At 42.9% G+C, this 22,388-nt stretch overlaps 1 long non-coding RNA gene across 1 annotated transcript in view; it reads right to left on the bottom strand.

Annotated features, from left to right (window-relative positions):
* Positions 1-22,388, bottom strand: part of LOC132534926 (uncharacterized) — a 312,136-nt gene that overhangs the window by 54,630 nt on the left and 235,118 nt on the right. Inside the window, exon 2 of the long non-coding RNA XR_009546686.1 lies at positions 17,323-17,411. This is a non-coding gene — a long non-coding RNA (uncharacterized LOC132534926). The remainder of the gene's footprint in view (positions 1-17,322; positions 17,412-22,388) is intronic.

Below are 22,388 nucleotides of genomic sequence, written 5' to 3'. Positions count from 1 at the left end.
GGAGAAGGAGAAGGAGAAGGAGAAGGAGAAGAAGAAGAAGAGGAAGAAGAAGAAGAAGAAGAAGAAGAAGAAGAAGAAGAAGAAGAAGAAGAAGAAGAAGAAGAAGAAGAAGAAGAAGAAGAAGGAGAAGAAGAAGAAGAAGTAGTAGTAGTAGTGTTGGTCTGATTACAGGAAGAGGTGGGATGGGATTGTGGGGTTGAAGTTTCCAAAACCCGAGACCAAGCATCTCTCTGAAGGTCATGGATGGCATCTCACAGTCTGTTTCTCTTTGAGATGTTGCACATGACTTTGCTCTCACTTGAAGCACAAGCCTCAATCCTTGGGTACTGTTGTAACCAAGCTCTAGAAGTCAGATTTCCCAGGGAGGAGCTGGGGGCAGGTAAGGTATCCACCTCCATAGCCTCTTTGGTTCTGCCTATCTTCCTTTGGCAGAAAAAGAAAAACATCCAGGAAGTTGGAATTCGGGTCACAAGATCTGTAGCCATGAAGATGGGAAGGGGATAAAAGAATGACTCCAGGGGCAAAAGGCTCCACCCGCATATGGTGCAATGTGTCCTTTCATTTTTATTTATTTTATGATTGTTCTGGTTGCTGCTATTGTCGATTGTTATTGCTGGGATCTCTCCACTCTGGGCTGATGTTTTCAGACAGAAAGGCCAAAGGAGAGGGAGCAAACACCCAGCACCAAATCTTCTTCCAATGTGGCAGAATCAAGGCCCAAACCTTGGTCACACACATGGCAGAGCAGGTGCACTGTCCAGATGAGCTAGTCTGTACAAGATTTCAGAATGGGGTGGGCAGATGACATAGTGGTTCTGCAAAAGACTGTCATGCCTGAGGTTTTGAGGTCCTAGGTTCAATCTCCAGAGCCACCATAAACCAGAGCTGAGCAATGTATTGGTCCCCCCCCCCAATTAAAAATATACACATAATAAATTATTATTATTATTTTCCCTGTATGGTTATCTCTGGGGCCCAGTGCCAGCCCTGTGAATTCATGGCTCCTGTTGGCCATTTTTCCCATTTTATTGGATAGGACAGAGAGAAATGGAGAGAGGAGGGGGAGATAGAGAAGGAGAGAGAAAAATAGACACCTGCAGACCTGCTTCACTGCTTATGAAACTCCCCCCCTACAAGTAGTAATCTGTGGGTTCAAATCTGGATTCTTGTGTGGGTCTTTATGCTTAGTACTATGTGCAGTTAACCGGGTGCACAACTGCCCAGCTCTAGGCCCAAATAATAAATTTTTTTTAGATAATTAAAAATAAATACATATTTTTAAAAAATTTAAAAAAGATAAGACATCCAAAATAATAACTTTTTCCTTTTGCAAAAAACAATAGAAGCAGATGAACTGATCAATAGGACTCAGACGTTAGGCAGATGGACAAAATCTGCTTCTATTTATTTCTTCTCAGTCCCCTTGCCACCCCCCCCCCCAATGTTATTCTAGAGAATAACTTCTCACCTGTCTAATGGAATCTTTAGATTCCTAGTTCACTGCTTATTTTGATCATGATAAGTAATCCTCATTCCTCTTCTAAACTGACTCACTAGACCCTCCACACACAGAGGCAGATCCATCTGGGGTTTATTTTGACCATCTTCCCCTCAAGTATAAGTGAACTATATGCTCTCATGGTCAGGATGCACAGCCTCTTTCCAGTGAGACACAGCTGTTTAGACACTGCTTGGGAAACTGCTGGCACAACTTTAGTATGGGGAGCTGTCAGAGATGAATCTATCCCACCCTTGCCTTCAAGATACTTGCAGAAAAGTCAGGAAATTTCCAGACTGGTTCTCTGTGGGGAAGAAGCTTCTGAGAAAACAATGCAATCAGAAGCTGTTCAGTGTTTCTGTGTGTGTGTGTGGGGGGGGGGGATGGGGGCTTTCCATTCATTATTTATTTGAGTCATCACTGCAAGCAGATGCATTTTCTATTTTACCCCCATCATTACCGCCTGATGAAATTGAGTTTCAGAGAGGTTAATTGAATCAGAGCTGATTTCAAAGCCCATGTTCTTCACATTCTCCCACCCTGCTGCCTCTGAGTCACTCCGCAAAGGACTTTGAGGCTTCCCTGTACCGGGTGACACCCTGAGCTGCCACAGAGAAGAGGTCTCCCTAAGCAGGGTGCCCTTGGGGTGATCTTCCAATGTTTCCCGCGTCCTGAGGATCAAAGGAAACAGCACCCATCAGCCCTCTAAACTACCAGAAGGCCAGGCTGTGACTTGAGTCAAAAGTAAATGAGATGGGGGGGAGGGCTCCCTCTCTCTTCCTGACCAAAACCCCTGTCCCAGGGTTCCCAGGCCAGAGTTCAGTTCCTGTGCTCCCAGCCCTGGAGTGTAGGAAGAACCCACACCACGCATTTCAATGAACAGCAGCTTTCTTTTTTCTTTTCTTTTCTTTTTTTTGCCTGAGCAAGTCATGAAAAGCCTCATGCATCAGGGCCAGGGTAAGCAAAGCGAAGGTGAAAATGCTTCCCACAAGGCTGTGATTCTAAATGCTGGGCTGGCGGAACAGCTTACCTGGATAGGGTGCTGCTTTGCCATGTGCGGGAGCCAGGTTCGAGCCCAGATTCCACTGCACTGGCAGAAGCTTCAGTGTTGTGTCTCCTCCCCCCCCCCATGCAAAATAAACTAACTGTTGATTTATGATCCCAGATTTGAAAACACATTTGGGGGGGCCAGACGGTGGTGTACCCGGTTAAGCGCACACACTACAATGTGCAGGGACCAGGTTCTCCACCTGCAGGGGGCAAAGCTTCACAAGTGGTGAAGTAACTTTGCAAGTATCTCTTTCTGTTTCTCTCCCTTCTATCTTCCCCTCCCCTCTCAGTTTTTCTGTCTCTATCCAATAATAAGTAAATTTAAAAAATAATTAAATAAAGGTAAGACATCCATAAAGGCTATCTAGTCTCCTGTGGGTCTCATAGTGCATTGGGAAGACTTTATTTAAATGGCTGTCACAAGAGAAGCAGTTTACCCTCATGGCAAGGGGGACACGATGGTGTAGGGTCTCTCAGGCAAGACTGGAGTAGCAGTCGGCCGGCACTGGCACTGAGGGAGTTAACTAGATGTGCCCCAGAGTCAGCCAGATTCTTCATCTAAGAGGGTGTTCCTTCTGCTGTGAACCCCAATTAAAAATACAACCCCTAGCTGGGCGAGTCCACCCCATCTTTAGGATAAACAAGATTTGATTCACTACGCTTGTACTGCTCTGACTGGGTTGAAGAGAAATACAGTATATATGCCTCCTCCAGGGAGGCACAAAAGAGGCAGCTTAATTATCATCTAGCCAGAAGGATGGGGCATAGTTAACACCTTTCTGGGTGGGCTGAAATTAATGACCCCTCCCCCGCCCGTGACTGCCTCCCTCCAAGCCCCTTTAGAAATGGCTACACAGGGCTGTCTTTGGTATTCAGATCACAGGAGAGGGCATTTAGCCAAAGCATTTGATCTCTGCTTAATTTTATTCAGATTTACCACTGTGTTATTAAGTGAGATAACTGGCCCCTGTCTGAAGTCGGCCAGGGGGGCCTGCCCCACTCCAATGGGAACATCTGAAATTGACGTTCATTCTCAAGATTGGACAGCCAGATTTTTTTTTTCCCCCTGGAGTGTTTGTGCAGGCTCTCTCCCACCACCACCCCCCTCAGCCAGAATGAGCCCCTGCATTCTTTTCTGGCTGGAGAGAGATGAGAGAGAGGAGAGAGAGAGAGAGAGAGAGAGAAAGGGAGCGGGAGCTTTGGAAGACATCTTTTCTGGCTGGAGAGAGATGAGAGAGAGAGACAGAGAGAGAGATGGTTTTGGATACAAAAAGATGAGGTGTGGAAAGTGTGTTGCAGAACTTTGACTCTTTTTTCCAAAAATATTTACCTGTTGATTTATTTGATAGGACAGACAGAAACAGAGGGAAGGAGAGATAGGAAAGGTGAGAAAAAGAGAGACACACCTGTCATAGTGCTTCACCTTGTGTGAAGTTTCCCCCTTGCAGGTAGAGACCAGGGCTTTGCACTTGGAAATAAGTGTGCTCAGCTGAGCCCAGCCCGGACCTTTTCAATTGCACTGAAGGTGAAATGGCTGCGGGGGTGGGGGTGGGGGTGGGGGTGGGGGTGGGGTGGGGGGTGGGAGGTGTTTCTCATTGGTGAGGAGTAGAGAACCATGGACTTCTCCAGTGGTGATGTTTGAACTGCATGAAGATCTGTCTCCTTCTTTCTTTCTCTGTCTCTCTCTTTTTAAAAATATTTATTTATTCCCATTTATTGCCCTTGTTTTATTGTTGTAGTTACTGATGTCGTTGTTGGATAGGACAGAGAGAAATGGAAAGAGGAGGGGAAGACAGAGAGGGGGAGAGAAAGACAGACACCTGCAGACCTGCTTCACCACTTGTGAAGCGACTCCCCTGCAAGTGGGGAGCCCAGGGCTCGAACCGGGATCCTCACGCCGGTCCTTGTGCTTCACCATGTGCGCTTAATCCGCGGTGCTACCACCCAACTCCCTTTCCTTCTTTTCTATATGTACGTGCACCCGGGAGGACACACACTGTGGGGTTAAGATTGAATGGCATGACCTCCCTGGAGCCATGCGTGTTAGTTCACAAAGTCAGGATCGCCAGGTCCAGTGCAGTTGGAGAATAGGAGCTCAAACCCAGGTCCTTGCACACGGCACCATGTACACTTAATCGGGTGTGCCTCTGCCTGGAGTCATTAGAATTTTTTTTTTAATTTCTTATTTATTGCATAGAGACAGAGAGAAATGGGTCAGGAAGGGGAGATAGAGAGTGAGACACACACACACAAACACACACACACACACACACACACAGAGCACAGTTTTACCATTTGTGAAGCTTCCCTCATTTTAAAAATGTCAGTCGTGTCCATGTTGAAGGTGAACATCTTAGCTAGGTGACTTCATGACTGAGTTTCCCTAGTGTACTCCGTGACCACTACTTATTCATGCAACTAGACAAGAGACCTCAGAATCTCAATTAGGTAGCCTGGTGCAGGAGGGGGAAGCTTCTAGTACCATCTAGTATCTAAAGCGGGCCTCAACTTTCTAGTCCAACATTAGACTACTTTATTGAGATTCTGAGGCCAGGGATATAGACTTTTTAAATTACTTAACTATTTTTTTTAATTTAAAAAACATTTTATCTATTGGAAAAGGGAGAGAAATCAAGAGAGGAAAAAGCTATACCTGCATCACTGCTTTTCTACGTGTGAAGCTTTCCCCCAAGGAAGGGTGGGGACCCAGGGATGAACCTAGGTCCATGTGCCGTGGAACATGTTCACTCTACCAGGTGTGCCATCCCCTGCCCCATTAATTAATTTTTCTTACAACATCTATGTGTTTACTCCCTTTTGTTGCCTTGTTTTTTTATTATTGTAGTTATTATTGTTGTGGTTATTGATGTTGTCATTGTTAGATAGGACAGAGAGAAATGGAGAGAGGAGGGGAAGACAGAGAGGGGGAAGAGAAAGATAGACACCTGCAGACCTGCTTCACTGCCTGTGAAGCGACTCCCCTGCAGGTAGGGAGCCTGGGGCTCGAACCGGTATCCTTACAGGTCCTTGCGCTTTGCGCCACGTGTTCTTAACCCGCTGCGCTACCACCGACTTCCCATTAATTAATTTTTAATGAGTGTGAAAGAGTAGAACAATGTCCCAGCCATTTATGATGCAAGGCATACACAAGCTCCACTAGTGGGCTACCTCCCCGGCCCCCATAATGCTATCTTTTCAGATCTAACAGGTAGTTGATCAATATTAAGAGGTAACAGGGGGCCAGGCAGTGGAGCACCTGACTAAGCACACAGTGCGCAAGTCCCTGGTCCCCGCTGAAGAGGGGAAGATTCATGAGTGGTGAGGCAGGTCTGTGGTTGTCTCTCTTTCTTTCTCTCCCCCTTCCCTCTCAATTTCTCTCTGTCTCTATCCAGTAACAAATATATTTTAAAAAAGAGAGAGATAACGTAAGTTGAACATTTAGCGAGGCAGATCTCATGGATTAGAAGTAGAGAGAAAAGAAAGAGGCCATTGGATTTGCTTCCTCGCTCCCCCCTCTTTGGTGAGGGGGAAACTAATAGAGCATAACTTGGTTCTCACACTGGAAGGATCTGAAAGTGCCACGTGATAAAAATAATAGGCAGGACAGAGTAACTGATTATAACCTGCAACACTGTTACTGAAATTAAAAGAACCCTGATTCATACTCTTTTAAAAGGAAGAAAGTACCACATGACATCCTGGCAATCCATATGAACACTTCATCCTCAAACGCTAATTTCTTTTCGGACGGACTATTGTAGTGTACTGGAGCTTCTGTTTCTAGCTGCCCTGCCCACCCCACCCCCTCCTTCTCATTCTCAGTCCCCGCCCCCCGCCCCCCAGAGCTTCTCCTTGAGTCTCTGGTCTCTTTCCCACCTGCTAGATGCCACATTTGCTCATCCTACTTTCTCCACCCTCCCTTGATTCTTCCCTGGTTTCCTCCTCAACCTACATGTGGTTCCAGAAAAAGGATTCTTTAGGATCTTCCCACCCCCTCTGTAGGACATATTTGTCACTACCTGTGCCCCTGGGGTCATTGATATATATATATATAAATTTCCTCTTTCTGTAGCTTTCAAATGATGCTTAGTGATATGTTTGCTGGATGAAGTTTTATCTATCCCATTGAAACAAAAGCTCTACTGGAACAGAGCACCTCCTCAACAATTTGTTCTGCTTTATATCTTAACTCTTTTCCAGCCAATAGGTTCCAGATGTTACCATGATGCCAACTTATCTTCCCTGGACATATGACCTCACCAATGAGCCTCCCCAGAGCCCTGCCCCACTAGGGAAAGAGAGAGGCAGACTGGGAGTATGGATCGACCTGTCAATGCCCATGTTCAGCAGGAAAGCAATGACAGAAGCCAGACCTTCCACCTTCTGTATCCCATAATGACCCTGGGTCCATACTCCCAGAGGGTTAAAGAATAGGGAGGGAATGGGATACAGAGTTTGGATAGTGGGAACTGTGTGAAATTGTACCCCTCTTATCCTTTGGTCTTGCTAATATTTTTCCATTTTATAAATAAAAACTTAAAACAAAACAAAACAAACAATACAGAGCATCTCTCTGTTCCCTGCTGAAGCTCGAATCTCTATCCCAGTGCTCTGCACAGAGTATGGACTCACTATACATCTGCTGACTATGTGAATGAAGTCTAGGGTAAATGCTTACAAATATAAAGGGGCAGGACTGTTAAAACAGCTGTACAGTCGGAGAGAGGCCAGGAGATAGCTCACCTGGGTGAGTGCATGTAACTTTTAAAAATATGTTTTTATTTGTTTATTATTGGACACAGAGAGAAAGAGTGTGAGAGAGGAATGGGGGTGGGGGATAAGAGAGACAGAGAGACACCTGAAACACTGCTTCACCATTCATGTAGCAGTTGGGGACCAAGGACTTGAACCTGCATCCTTGTGCACTGTAATGTATACACCTAACCAGGTGTGCCACTGCATGTAGATCTTTCAGGGGATGTAGCAAGAGGGAATGTAAAATACTGACAGGATTGTCAGGGCCATCTCCATGTTACTGGTACACAAATCTGTTACCTCTGGCCCTGACACCCTGCAGAGCTCCAGTTTCCAGTTCCATCCCTACCTGGCTTTAAACTCCTGAAAAGCACACATATCTCATCCCCATCATAGGCGGAAGGGAACCTCTCCACCATCCCCTCAGCACTTCAGCTTCTCTTACAGGTGTGGTCTTCTTCACTTGAGTGAATCACACTGTTTTGTTTGTTTGTTTGTTTGCCAAGACCACAGTAGCAGGTATCTGGGTGTCCTCCTTACTCTCCGATTACCCACTACACAAACATTTCAGTTACAGTCCACACTCTCCACAGATTTCAGATCTGCCCCCTTTCTATTCAACATCTCAGACTTGCCTATCCAACAAGGAACTCTTGATACGTTTCTGCAACCTTCCAAGACCTTTACTCCCTTCCTTCCTGGTCCTTCCAATTCTATTCGGAGAGTTGCTCTGGCAGTAAGTAAAGAAATAACTTGGCAATGCTTTCTCCCTATCTCTCTCTGCCACAACTGACCACTCAGAAACGTTCCCTTAACTCCTTGAATTCTCCACACCACACCTGTTAACTTCACCACCCTGACAGAATCACTTGCTTAGAATATGACCAGAGCCTTGCTTCTGGCTATTCACTGACAATTCCCCACAAGGAAGTCAGAGCAATCTCAAGCCTTGCCCTGACTTCCACACCTAAAGAAGCTACTACCCCCATTTGCTTGCTCTCACACTTCTTGGCTTTCTTTCCTCCATAGCACATGTACTGAATCACTCACTGAAACTTTTATATTCATATTTTCCCATGTTTATTTTATGTTCATTCCCATCAGAAGACAACTTCCTGGAGTGACAGACATTCACTGATTCACCCCCACCCCCTACTACATTTCCATTGTCTTATACAGTGACTGACATAGAGTGAGACATTAAGTAAGTTTTAAATAAGTAAGTACATGTAGAAATTAGTATTAGTACAGGAAATAAGACCAGATCTACTGATGGGTATATTCAGTACTAATTCAATGGTAAGCAAGGGATATATTCTTGGTAGCAGACAAGAGGTGAGAATATTTGTCACTTGAAATATTATTGGTGGGGAATTTTCTATTTATTTGACCTTAGCTGAAAAAATGTCAGATTTTGATCATTCATGGAATGAATTTTAATGGTAAGTTTCATTATGGAAAGTACCAGTGAACAGTTTCAAATACGTATGAACAATATGCTGATTCTTCACAACTGTTGGAAGTCTGCTCTCATGAGGGTCCCTTGTTGTAGAGGTTGTCTTTTATTAATGAATTCAATTTCTCTCCATGCATTCCCTGAACCAAATAGTACTGTCTGAGCCAACAAAGCAAACCCATCCTTTCCCAAACTACAAACATTATTATTTAATAGATTTGGATAGCAACACAGTGATTTGATGCTCTGCAGAAAGTGAAATCAGTCCTGTCAGGAAAAATTCCACCAAATAATATACAAAAGCTGATTAGGAGAGAACTATGGGGGGAGAGGAAAATGGGCTGTTATTTGAGCTGGTAAATGATAAAAAAAGAAGAAGAAGAACAAGAAGAAGAAGAAAGGAAAAGATACTGAAAAAAGTTGAGCTTTTCAAGTCATAGAAAATAAGATTGTTTTTTGGTGACCAGGGATCGGGAAAAGAAATTGCATAGAGGTGCTGAAAAGATGCAAATTTCTAGTTATTATATAAATAAGTACTAGGGATGTAATATATGGTGTGATGGTGACAATTAATACTGGTATATGTTATCTATAAAAATTGCTAAAAGAGTAGGTCTTAAAGGTTTTACACATATATTGCTTTCCCATATATATATATATATATATATATATCTTTCCTAGGAAAGACATCCAAGAGACTCAAGAAAGTCTGATGAGAGAAACTGGTGCCTTTCTAGTGAATTCCCTTCCATCCACAGTGCCCTTCTCAGCCCTCTGCCACTGCAATAAATAAATCATCCACAAGCCTGCACAGGTAGGAAAGGAGCAAGGGGCTGGTACTGCCACTTCTCTTCAAGAAGTACCTCTCACCTCTGCAAACATGGTTCTGTGGCAAGGAGGGTGAAAAGTTGAGAAACAGGCATCCTATCTCTCTCTCTCTCTCTCTCTAAATTCAGAAACTGTCACTTGTGGGTTGCCTTTGTGGAAAGCAGTTCCCATAACAACACAGGTAGCCAGACTGCTGGTGGACCTCCTGCAGTGCATTCTGGAGTCTTCTTTTGCCTCTGAAGCATGGGGCAGAATGTCAGCAATCTTGCTCAGGTCCCTCGTGGACCAGAACTCCTTCCTAGAAGTGGGCCATGCCTGAGTATCTCAAGCAGATCTATTCTTGCCACAGGATACTGTGTATTATACAGCATCTGCCGTGGAAAATTATATATATATATATATATATATAAATTAATGGTGAAAGGAGGTGACTATTGTAAGCTAGTACCATAATCTAAAACACAGATGTTCACTGCAGGATTTTTAAAAAAAATTATTTATTTATTTATTTTCCCTTTTGTTGCCCTTGTTGTTTTTAACATTGTTGTGGTTATTGCTGTCATGTCGTTGTTGTTGGATAGGACAGAGAGAGATGGAGAGAGGAGGGGAAGACAGAGGGGGGGGGAGAAAAATAGATACCTGCAGACCTGCTTCACCGCCTGTGAAGGGACTTCCCCTGCAGGTGGGGAGCCGGGAGCTCGAACTGGGATCCTTATGCCGGTCCTTGCGCTTTGTGCCACATGCACTTAACCTGCTGCGCCACCACCCAGCTCCCTGAAGGATGTTTTAAAAGCTGAATACACTGTAAATTTTAATTGTGCTGTATCTTTTTGTGTGCAAGATATATTTCTATGCATGGTAAGCATATGAAAATCCCATATCAAAGATGATGCAACTCTTCAAAATAACATTATCTCGGGAAGAAATAACAATCGATTTGAGGGAGACTACCTTCTTTGCATCTGCACCTTAAAATGCATAATAAACCCTTGAACAAGTATATTCAGAACAAAGTTAGGAATTCAGACAGAAAGTCACTGAATTACACAATAATGCATGGGAAGTACATGGAAATGTCTTATTTTAATAAATCGACTACTGTTAGCTGCTCTTTAATTTTTACATGATTTTTGTTATGGCTCCATATCAATTTGGATTAACAAATTCAGTCTCTCTAATTCATTACTGAAATTTTGCTGGATCAAAAATGATTGGCTGGGGCACAGTAATATCTTGTAATATAAGGTAATAAGAATAGATCACTTTCTCTCCACATTATTGTATATTTCTAGACATGCTGTAATAGCCCAAATGATTCCATTATACAGATATTTTTCATAATAATATTAAATTACCTGTATCTCTTCCATAAATTGTACATAGTGATTTTTGCTATACCTATCTTCTTCTGCTAGTTGAAATGAGAATCTGCCATGCGATTTTTAACCCCAGCTTTCCCAAATGCACCCATGCTAAACTAAAACAAAATAAATAAATAAACAGGACAGCATCATAATGGTAAAGAAATTGCTATTGTTAATTGGGTGATATAAAGGAATTCTGGTAAGTAGGAATGTCTTCATTTAGTCTCTCTAATAATGTATAATTAATCTGATATATATATATATATATAGTCTGTTTAGTTGTCACATTACAACATATCATAATTTTTTCATAGAATAAAATTTTACAAATTTCGATTGTATAAGTCAATATTTTTCTCTTTAACATGAGCAGCAATTAAATTAGATTTAAATTGATCCTATTAATACTGGAGGTCAAAATGTCCTAAAGGAAAGATATTTATTAGAAGGTTTATGTTTTCAGTCTCCTTAGTACAGTGTGACTTTGTCATATTTGGAGAACAGGATATTTTGAGTTTGGCGGCATGATGGTGTTTCCTCCAGCTATTCCTGACCACTCAGAATATTATATAGGAGCTCTGTGTTCTCAGCACATTAGAATACAGCCAGTGTCCATCATTCCATAGAGACCTTATGGGATTTTCACTTGGTAAACTCACCATTTCCCCCCTTGCATTATTGCTCACTCAGTGGTCCCTCTAATAATCAATCTTAAATCTTTCTCAGTCTTTTTGTCCTTTCCCTCATTTAAAGAGGCTTGGCCTCTTAAGGTTTCTACATTTTCATGTCTTGGAATACCATCTTCTTGAACCACTGAGAGAACTTCAGTTATTGGATGGGTTCTTGCAAAGTTACTAATTTGTTCCTGATTAAGTTTTTCTGTTGTGAGGATGAGAGCATCTAATTTTAGCTTTCTGCTTGTCTAAACTGAAATTGGAATTCTGTATATATATTGCCACCAGGGTTATACCACTGCCTATATGACTACACCACCACTTTCCTAGTGGCCATTCTCTTTTGCCTTTTTTCCTTTTTTAATATCTATTTATTTATCCCCTTTCGTTGCCCTTTTTGTTTTATTGTTGTACTTATTATTGTTGTTGATATTGATGTCGACATTGTTGGATAGGACAGAGAGAAATGGAGAGAGGAGGAGAAGACAGACAGGGGAAGAGAAAGACAGACACCGGCAGATCTGCTTCACCACCTGTGAAGCAACTCCCCTCAGGTGGGGATCCCGGGGCTCGAACCGGGATCCTTTCACCGGTTCTTGCACTTTGTGCCAGGTGCACTTAACCCGCTGCACTACGGCCCGAGTCCCCCCCTTTTTTTGGTCTTTTCTCTGCCTCTGGGGTTATTGCTGGGGGTTGGTGCAGGCTTTATGAATCCACTGCTCCTGGCAGTCATTTTTTTTTTTTTTTTCATTTTATTAGAGAGAACACAGAGCAATTGAGAGAAGAGGAGAACAGAAAGATAGAAAGATAGACACCTGCAGACCCGAATCACTACTTGTGAAGCAAGCCTCCTACAGGTGGGGAGCCAGGGCTTGAACCCAGATCATTGTGTGGGTCCTTGCGCTTAGTACCATGTACACTTAACCAGGTGCACTGCCTCCTGGCCCCTGCCTTTCTTTTTTTGTGTGTAGACAAAGGGAGATTGAGTTAAAGACAGAGAGAAGGAGAAACACTTGCAGCACTACTCCACTGCTCATGAAGCTTCCTATCCACAAGCGGGGACTGGAAAGGTGAACCTGGATTGCTGTGTCTGGTAGTATGTGTGCTCCATTAGACACATTGCTCAATGTTTAAAATTTTATCAACTTAATCAGTCACTTCCTTTTGTCCCAATTAATATACACTGGTTATAAAGTAGTCAGGATGCCTTACATATTGAAGGTAAACAGTAATTATTAAATACTGGTGAGAGGGTAGAGCAGTGAAGATAGACAATATTAAGAAGACTTCTTCTAACCCATCATCTGGGGCCCTAATAAGGGAGTCCTGAGATTCTCAAACAGACATGATGGGCCTAGACCTCGAATAAATCCCTCTCTCCATTGTTACTGGTCATCTCTATCAGGAACAACAAAACAAACCCCTTTGTGGGCCCCGATAGGACCTTGCCCTCAACTTGGATCAACAATGGTAGAGAATGTTCCATCCTCCAAAGGGAGGCTGGACAATATACTCTATGCTACACCTGAGGAAGATGGACCTGAAATTGGGGCAGCTTGGAATGTTCCTACTGATGACCACACAATGTGAGCTCAGATCTACAGGGATGCAGAGGTCACATAGGTTCCTAAGCTGAATATTGGCCCCAGATCACATCAAATCGATGGGGTTTACAGTCAACAATATTTATACACCTTTCCAATACTTGGGAGCTACACTCTTCCATTATCCAGCTTTCTGGTCCTTTTTCCAGCTATGACATCATCTCCCCAGACAATAATTTGGATCCACCTGCATATCAGATGTCAGACTCAGGGAAAAAAAACCAAACAAACTAGTATAGCCACCGGTTCTTTGGAATATAACTAAAATATGCCTACTAGCTATCTACAAAACAGAGACCTCCCCCCCAACTCTTCATCTGCACTACTCCAGCCTTTAGGTTCATGAATAGTCAACAACTTGTTTGGCTTTATATGTTAACTCTTTTTCAGCCACCAGGTTCCAGATGCTACCATGATGCCAAACAGACTTCCCTAGACAGACGACCCCACCAATGTGTCCTGGAGCTCCACTTCTCCACAGCCCTTCCCCACTAGGGAAAGAGAGAGACAGGCTGGGAGTATGGATCAACCTGTCAACGCCCATGTTCAGTGGGGAAGCAATTACAGAAGCCAGACCTTCCACCTTCTGCATCCCACAATGGCCTTGGGTCCATACTCCCAGAGGGTTAAAGAAAGGGTTAAGCTATCAAGAGAGGGGATGGGATACGGAACTCTGGTGGTGGGAATTGTGTGGAATTTTACCCCTCTTATCCTATGGTTTTGTCAGTGTTTCCTTTTTATAAATAAATTAAATTAAAATAAAAAAAGAAGACTTCTTTCTGGGCCAGACAGTGGCTATCCTGGTAGAGCATGTTACTGTGCCGGTGGACTAGGTGGTAAGCCTCCACCCTCCACAGCAGAGGGGAAGCAATGTGAACAGTGAGCAGTGCTACAGGTGTCTCTCCTTTCTGTTCCCATCCCCGACTCTATTTGTGTCTCCCGTCCTCTATCAGAAATAAACAAGAGACAGAGACAGAGACAGAGAGAGTCAGAGCCAAGTGGCCACTGGGAACATGGAATTAATCATGGAGGCACCTAGCCCCAGCCGTCTACCTGGAGACAAAAGCAAACAAAAGCACTTCTTGCTAAACTGCATTTTGCCTATAACTCACTTGTATACGATAGAATCCAGTCACAATCAAAGCATAGATTACAGTAAATTTATTTATCTGATCTGACAGCACCCCACATGATGCCAATATGCTCTTCAGCTGATTTATAACAACCATGCCCATCTGCCTTTTTAAGAAACCATTTAATTTTAAAAATTACATGTATAGAGCTTTTGTCCTTGACCTTCTTATAGATATTACTGAAAAAAAAAAAGGCTTAAAAACTCTCCCAAATCTCATAAATTACCCCACTGCTACAGCTTACATCATCCTGCCTCTTCGTTGACAGCTGAATTAATTTGAAGAAGTCCCATGGAGTCATCCCAGGCCATTCATTATCCCAGACTTGTAGCGAAGTCCTCTAAGGCATTTCCCAACTTGTCCTTTTAATCGCCTCCTAATGATGGATTGGCCTTGAGTGAGTCTGGACTCCATCCCTGTCCCTTCACTGACTTCCATTTCTCTTGGTGCTCATTGTCCCTTCCTCTAGGGACCTTACTGGAGACCACAGTGCTGCACCAAACTAAAGACACACTTAATGATTCTCCCTACCACTGAAAACTAGGCATTCTTTCTGCACACAGTTTCAACTTTATCCAGTTAGTCAACACCTTACTCTGAATTTTTAAATCTTGCCTTCTTTTTTTTTAACATTTTTTTAAATGGAAATATTGACAAGACCATAGGATAGGAGGGGTACAACTCTACATAATTCCCACCACCAGAACTCCACAACCCATCCCCTAGAACTCTAATAGATCCCTCTCTTCACTGCCACTGGTCATCTCTGTCAGGAACAACAGTGGTAGGAACTGTTCTATTCTCCATTCTCTGAAGGGAGGATGGGCAACATACTCTATCACTCAAGGAAGATGGGTCCTGAAATTAGTGCAGCCTAGAGTGTTCCTAGCCTTGACCACAGGATGTGAGCTCAGACCTACAGGGATGCAGAGGTTACACAGGCTCCTGTGCTGAATACGGGCCCCAGATCAAATTGATGGAGTTTAAAGTTAAGAGTATTTATATACCTTTCCCATATTTGGGAGCTACTCTCTTCCCTGTTCCATCTGTCTAGTCCTTTTCCCAACTATGACACCATCTCCCCAGACAATACCTTGGGTCCACTCGTACGTTAGCATGCACACACACACTTCAGGTCTAAAATACATACAGCACTTCCACAGGTCAAGGAGATAATGCAATATAAAAAAAAAACAGAAAATTTGTCAAAAATAGACTTAAAAAGTAGAGGAAACCCACATAAATAGAAGCTCTTTTCTTATACTCAAGGACATTGAAAAAGAAGGCACATGAGTTGCTCTACACACCGAGAAAACATTATACAGATAGAAAATGCCAAGTGCCAGTGAAGACATGACATACACTGCTAGTTGGTGTTCAAAACTGGCACAAATATTTTAGAAAATGGGTTAGCCAGAGCTTTTAAAGTCGGGAATATACCTATTATATGACAGAGCAATTACACTTTTAAGAATGCATTACACTGTTTGTCCCTTAACAGTACTATTGGTAGTAACCAGAAGTCAGATGATATCCAAGTTCCCTGAACACTGGAATGAACTTTTAAAAAAAATATTTACTTATTCCCTTTTGTTGCCCTTGTTTTATTGTTGTTGTTGTTGGGTAGGACAGAGAGAAAATGGAGAGAGGGGGGCAAGCCTGAGAGAGGGAGAGAAAGACAGACACCTGCAGACCTGCTTCACCGATTGTGAAGCGACTCCCCTGTAGATGGGGAGCCGGGAGCTCGAACCAGGATCCTTATGTCGGTCCTTGCACTTTACGCCACCTGCACTTAACCCACTGCGCTACCGCCCGACTTCTTGGAATGAACTTTTAAATAAGTATCCATACAATGGAAACTGTGAGCAACAGGAATAAAAAGGTTGAATTTTTTTGCAGCAATATAAAGGAATCTCATCAGCACAAGAGGCTTTTCAAGAAGCCAGACACAAAAGAACACCTAAGAGTTCACTTTTCTTCAACAGCAGGGAAAACTAGCCAATGTTATTTGGCATCCAGATCAACTAACTTTAGGGGTTTGTTTGATGACCAGGAAGAAGGCTTCTAGACTAACTCTGCTACAACTGTTTTTTTTTGTTGTTGTTGTTGTTGTTTTTATTTTTTCTTACCAGAGCACTGCTTAGCTCTGCCTTATGGTGGTGTGGGGAATTGAACCTGGGACTTTAGAGCCTCAGGCATGAATGTGTCTTTGCGTAACCATTATACCATTATGCTATCTACCCCTGCCCCTACAATTGTTTCTTTAAAAATATTTTTATATTAATTTATTTTCCCTTTTGTTGCCCTTGTTTTTTATTGTTGTTGTAATTATTATCAATGTTGTTATTGAAGTCCTCATTGTTAGATAGGACAGAGAGAAATGGAGGGGGGAAGATAGAGAGGGGGAGAGAAAGATTGACACCTGCAGACCTGCTTCACTGCCTGTGAAGCGACTCCCCTGCAGGTGGGGAGCCGGGGGCTCGAACCGGGATCCTTACTCGGGTCTTTGCCACTGCGTTACTGCCCAACTCTCCCTACAACTGTTTCTTGATTGAGGAATGTTTCATTTTTTACTGCTCGGCAAGTTGTACTCTTCAGAATTTATATCATATTTCAAAGTTAAACAAGAGATGAAAATAAAGGTGGAAAGGCCCATCTTGCTCTACCACCCCTTTGAAGTAACATTGTGTGTATCTCTTGGACAAGATAGCAGAGAAATGATAATGTTGTCTTAAATGTTCAATGTCTCCTGTTTGGCACATTTGGAAAGCATGATTTCACAGTTGGTTCTCTCCAGAAGTGAAGATTCAAGACAGATTTGGTACATTTGATGATGTTCATCCAATCTAAAATTAATATGAATATTACTGATAAAGTGCTATGATACTAGAGGCAAAAAAAAAAAAAAAAAAGACAGACAGCTAGAAAAGGCCTGGGATCATTCTGTAGCATTTACTTACTTTGTGAATGATTCAGGTTTCAGTCAGTCCAGCGTGATTCCTCCATTCTGTTAGGGTGGTGGCTTAGCTGCTGCATCCAATTCTTCTTTCTGAAAAAGATTTATTTATTAATGAAGGGAGGAGAGACGGAGAACCAGGTCCTTACTCTGGCAGTATGGGGCGCTGGAGACTGAACTCAGGTCCATGTATTTGCAAGTCCTAAGTTTCCCTGCTGGGCCAGGGCAGCAGGCTTTTCAAACCAAAGCTTATTTCTGACTCTGGATGTATGATCTAGGGAAAGATGCTGCCTGGTGGCCTAGCAGGGATACTTTCAGATATCTGCCAATGCTTCTCATTTCTCCTTTGCGAGTGGAGAGAAAGCAGTTCGTAGAGAGTAAGCGCAGCTTTCTCTGTGGCTGCTGTAAGGGTCAGAATTGCTTTGCTGGAGCATAGCCCTTCCTAACCTACTGGGGAAAAGACCTCTAGGGCTCTGGGGATCCTGGAGTCTTTGAATCAGCTGACAAAGCAGCATGGGTCAGGGGAGAGCAACAGAGGAAGAGACAGAGGCTTTAAAGGGCACAGAGAGGTTGCTTCAATTAAGCTGAGTAGCCAGAGTACTCAGTGTCCCTTAAGCAGCACCAGCAAGGGAAATGAACTTGACCCTCTGCTAAACACCAGGTAGACTGGGGGCTGGGGTGGAGTGGGGTGGGCTTGCCACTGGAGCTGCAGAGTCCTTGGCCACGGATCTCAGCCTGTGCCCAACTTTTTTCTCCCTCCATCTCAACCTGTGCCAGTCTCCCCAATGTTTCTCGACATTGCATTAACTCTCCTCCCAGTACAATAATCGACTCCAATCTGCTATTATCACGGAAATAGAAGAGGTAAAGTGCCTGTAATAGGATCCAAATCAAATCACTTTCACTTCAGCCGGCTTTTGCTATGAAGCCGAGGATTCCCCAGGGAGACTCAATACAGAGAAACACCTGCAGACCCAGCCTGAGGTTTGCAGAGTAGATGGAACACGACAGGCCCTGCTTGCCTGTAGCATCTCCTTAGTTACAAGACGGTCACCTCGGGAATAATGACCTCAGGCAGGCTCTGATACACTTTGTCTCTGATAACTCAGAGACAAAGCTGGGGCTCTCACACACTCTCCATCCAGCCACAAGCTGGTTTGTGATTCGCAACACCAGAGCCGTGGGTCCCTGTGCCTTCTGGAAGCTCTAGCTTTTGTTTTTGCATGAGCTGGCCCTTGTCCTTTTAGCACCCTTAGGATATATATCACGTAACTGTGACACACTGGGAAAAATATGAAAGGCCAGAGCAAGTTGAATTGAACATAATTCAGGCCAAGTGGGAGGTGGCTAGGGTGAGGGGGTAGAAATAGTCTAGAGTTCAAGCCCCCTGGTACCCATGTGTAGGGGCAAGCTTCATAAACAGTGAAGCAGTACTGCAGGCATCTCTCTCTCTCTCTCTCTCCCCTCCTTATGTCTCTCCCTCTCAATTTCTATCAATTTTTTAAAAGTTATTTATAAAACGGAAGTATTTACAAAGACTACAGGGTAGAGGGGTACATTTCTATGCAATTCCCACCCCCCCAGGACTCTGTATCTCATCCCCTCCATTGATAGCTTCTAGGGAACTAGGGTCTTTGTGCCTCTGGGAATATGGGCCCAGGATCATTATGGGGTACAGATGGTGGAAGGTCTGGCTTCTGCAATTGCTTCTCTGCTGAACATAGGCTTTGGCAGGTCCATCCATATTCCCATCATGTCTCTCTCTTTCCCTGGTGGGGTAGGGCTCTGGGGAGACGAGGCTGCAGGACACACGGTGGGGTCATCTGCCCAGGGAAGTCAGGTTGGCATCATGGTATCATCTCGAACCTGGTGTGCCTCACCCAAAAATCCCAGATTGAAAGCAGCTTCCTTGCAGAGCTCAAGCCAGATGTTGTCTCCTGTTCGATCAAATTTTTGAGGGGAAATATGGCTGCCAGGAGCAGTGAAATCATAGTGCAAATACACAGTCCCAGCAATAACTTTGGTGGCGATAAGAAAAATAACTAGCCCAGCAAATCTTTCCTTTGGGCATATCTACACAGATTGTGCACACTTTCTCTCTCTGCCATTCCCAGATGGCAGTTGGCTATGGTGTTTTAAACGGGGGCCCTTTCTACTTAGGAAGTCGCCATCATCAGTTCACGGCTGGCTTGTTCATATCTCTCTGTGCCTGTTACTGGAGGAACAGCAATGCTGTCTACACTTGCTGTCACACCACAGCATCTTGTTTGGGCTCAGAAGCTGACATGCACTTGGCAGAAAGATCAGATAGTCAATGTCTACTTACTTGCCAGAGTCTGAAGAATTTAGCTGCCCAGACTAATTGATGATTCCAGTAGGCAAGTTATCAAAAAAAAAAAAAAAAAAAAAAGAGGAATAAATACAGTCTTGATTCCACAAACCTATATAAAAATCATGGCAACTACTTCTAAAATGAAATGATTCATTGGATCCACTCTTCCAAGAAGAGACCACATCAGCACTGTTTGTATTTCTGGCTTTGAATTTCACTTGAGAAGTAGAAATGGGGGGGGGGGGGGTTAGGAATGAATAAATCCAGAGTTGGAGTCCAAAGTTCTGAGCTTATGTTTAAGTTTCACTCCCTACTGCCCATTTGACTTCAGAGAAATATACTTTCATGAAGGATATGAACACATTCATTCAAAGAGATATAAGCATGCAATATTTACCCCCATAGCTCAGTAGTCAATGGTTGGACACAGTCTAAGTACATGTCTACAAATATGTGGAGAAAAAAAAAACGTTGTGTATACACACAATGGGATACAACTGAGCAGGAAAAAAAATCCTGCCATTTCAAAAACATGGATGGATCTAGAAGGTATTGACTTTAGTGAAATGAATCCAATGGAGGAAGACAGATGCCATGATTTCACTCATATGTGGAACTTAAACACACAACAAGCAGATGAACCAACAAAAATCAAATAACAACAAAATATTCCATAACTATAAGTCACACTAAGTGGGTAACAGGAGAAAAGAAGGGGGTGGGTTAATTGGATAAAAAGGGCCAAGTCTACAGTGAAGAATGGGATTGGACTGTGAGTACGGACCTAAATGTGGGTGTAGATACAGATATAGAAATAGAAATATATAAACAGATAAAAATGGATGTATAAATAGATATGTACTGTGTGTAGTGTATCAAAATACATGTATATGCTATATGCAGAGATAGATAATTTATGACATACATCATCAGAGATCATTATATATGATTATAATATACTGCTATATCAATGAAGTTTTGAAATATATGATATGTTTCTATGAATACAATTACTGGTTTGAAATTATCGTCTTAAAAGCCATCTTAGTCAATTTAGTTCTTCTTCAGTTACATTCTTCCTACAGTTCACCAGTTTTGGTTACTTGAGGCCTAAAATTTAGAAGCACTTTGTTACTGCTCAATCAATATGTTGATAGAATAAATTATAAGTTCCCTATGGCCAGAAAGATGCCTCCCTGGTAAAGCATATAATATGCATACATGAGACCTAGAATTCTGATCTCTCTGGTTCTTTCTCTCTCTTTTATAAATATACACACAAAATACACAAAAATGCACACATTAAAATAAATGATAAATTTCTTTAAAATGTTATATGATTACAATTTAAAAGAGTAGAATAAAAAACATTCTTCCTGAGTATGACTTTGAAAGGACCAAGAGAGAACAGTTGTAGTGACTTTAAAAATGGGGCCTTCCACACGGTTTGATCTGTTGAGTATCTGGATGAGTCGGCCAGTCTCAGGTGTGGAAGTAGAATCAGCGTCGGGGCATAAGACATTGTTCACGTGGAATAAATGTTAGTGGGAACTCAGCTGCCATATGTGTTGTCTTGCCAGGCTAACTGTTGTCCCTTCAGCAATTACAGTTAGGGGGCCAGCAGCAAGCTCCTTGTGTGACCCACAGTGGCCAGGTAAACTTGACTATTATGACTCCAGAGAACGGTCACTTTCAGGCCTCTGCTGAGTAGAAAATGGGAACACATTCCCAGGAGGGCACTGGTGGGATTCTACGGGAATGAAGCCATTAGTAGGATTTATGTCTGGGCTACTGAATGATCTCATACCCTTAAATTATAAGCCGTATCAAAAGAAAAAAGGGTTTCATGGTGAATGTGGACATCGGGGAAATAGCAGATTGTTGTTAGCACTTAAAAGTCCGTTTCCTTTAGCAACCTTGATGATCTCTGTTTTCATCTGTGACTGCACTTCATCACGGACTTCTACGCAATGGGTGGGGGCGGTGTGGGCATGGCGAGGTCAGAATTTGGTTACATTACACAAGGAAGGGAGATGGATGAACTTATCATACATATGGCCGCCTGAAGTCAAGGCAAGTCTGGCTGTGCCCAGTTATTCTTTTTAACTAAAAACTTTGTAAAATCATATAACCAGCTCTGCTTAGTTTTACTTTAATATCTTCTGAAGCTATTTCCTGCAGACATACAAATTATATATTCAGAAGTCACACTGTCAAATAGAATGATTTCCTCTCTTTTATTGATCCCTTAATGGGAAAGAGAGAAGGAGAACATCACTATGGTACATACAGATAGGTACAATTTTTACCTATCTATCTATCTATCTATCTATCTATCTCTTCATTTCTTTTTGTCTAGATTTCTCTTTCTGATTTTTTTTTCATCTTTCCTTCTTTCATTCTTCTTTCCCCCTTCCTTTCTTCTCACTCCCTACCCTCCATGGCTCCCCTCCCCCTTCTCCACCCTTCCTTCCTTCCTTCCTTTCTTTCTTTCTTTCCTTCCTTCCTTCCCACTTTCTTTCTTTCCACTTTGCAAATGCGTGTACACATCCAGAGAGTCCTACGGAGACGTAACAAGAAGTAGCCTTCCTTATTTCCCTGTCCCAGGGTTGGCAACATATGAGACCAATGTGAAGATGCCAGGAAACCTTGACTTTTAAAGAAGGAAAGTATGTTTGCCAGTGATCAGACACAGCTGGCCCAGGTAAATTGTCTGGTAGGCCCCATGTGCCTATTTT

Source organism: Erinaceus europaeus, chromosome 20 (genome assembly GCF_950295315.1).
Source record: "Erinaceus europaeus chromosome 20, mEriEur2.1, whole genome shotgun sequence".
Lineage (NCBI taxonomy): Eukaryota > Metazoa > Chordata > Mammalia > Eulipotyphla > Erinaceidae > Erinaceus > Erinaceus europaeus.
This window is presented reverse-complemented; position numbering and strand designations above follow the sequence as displayed.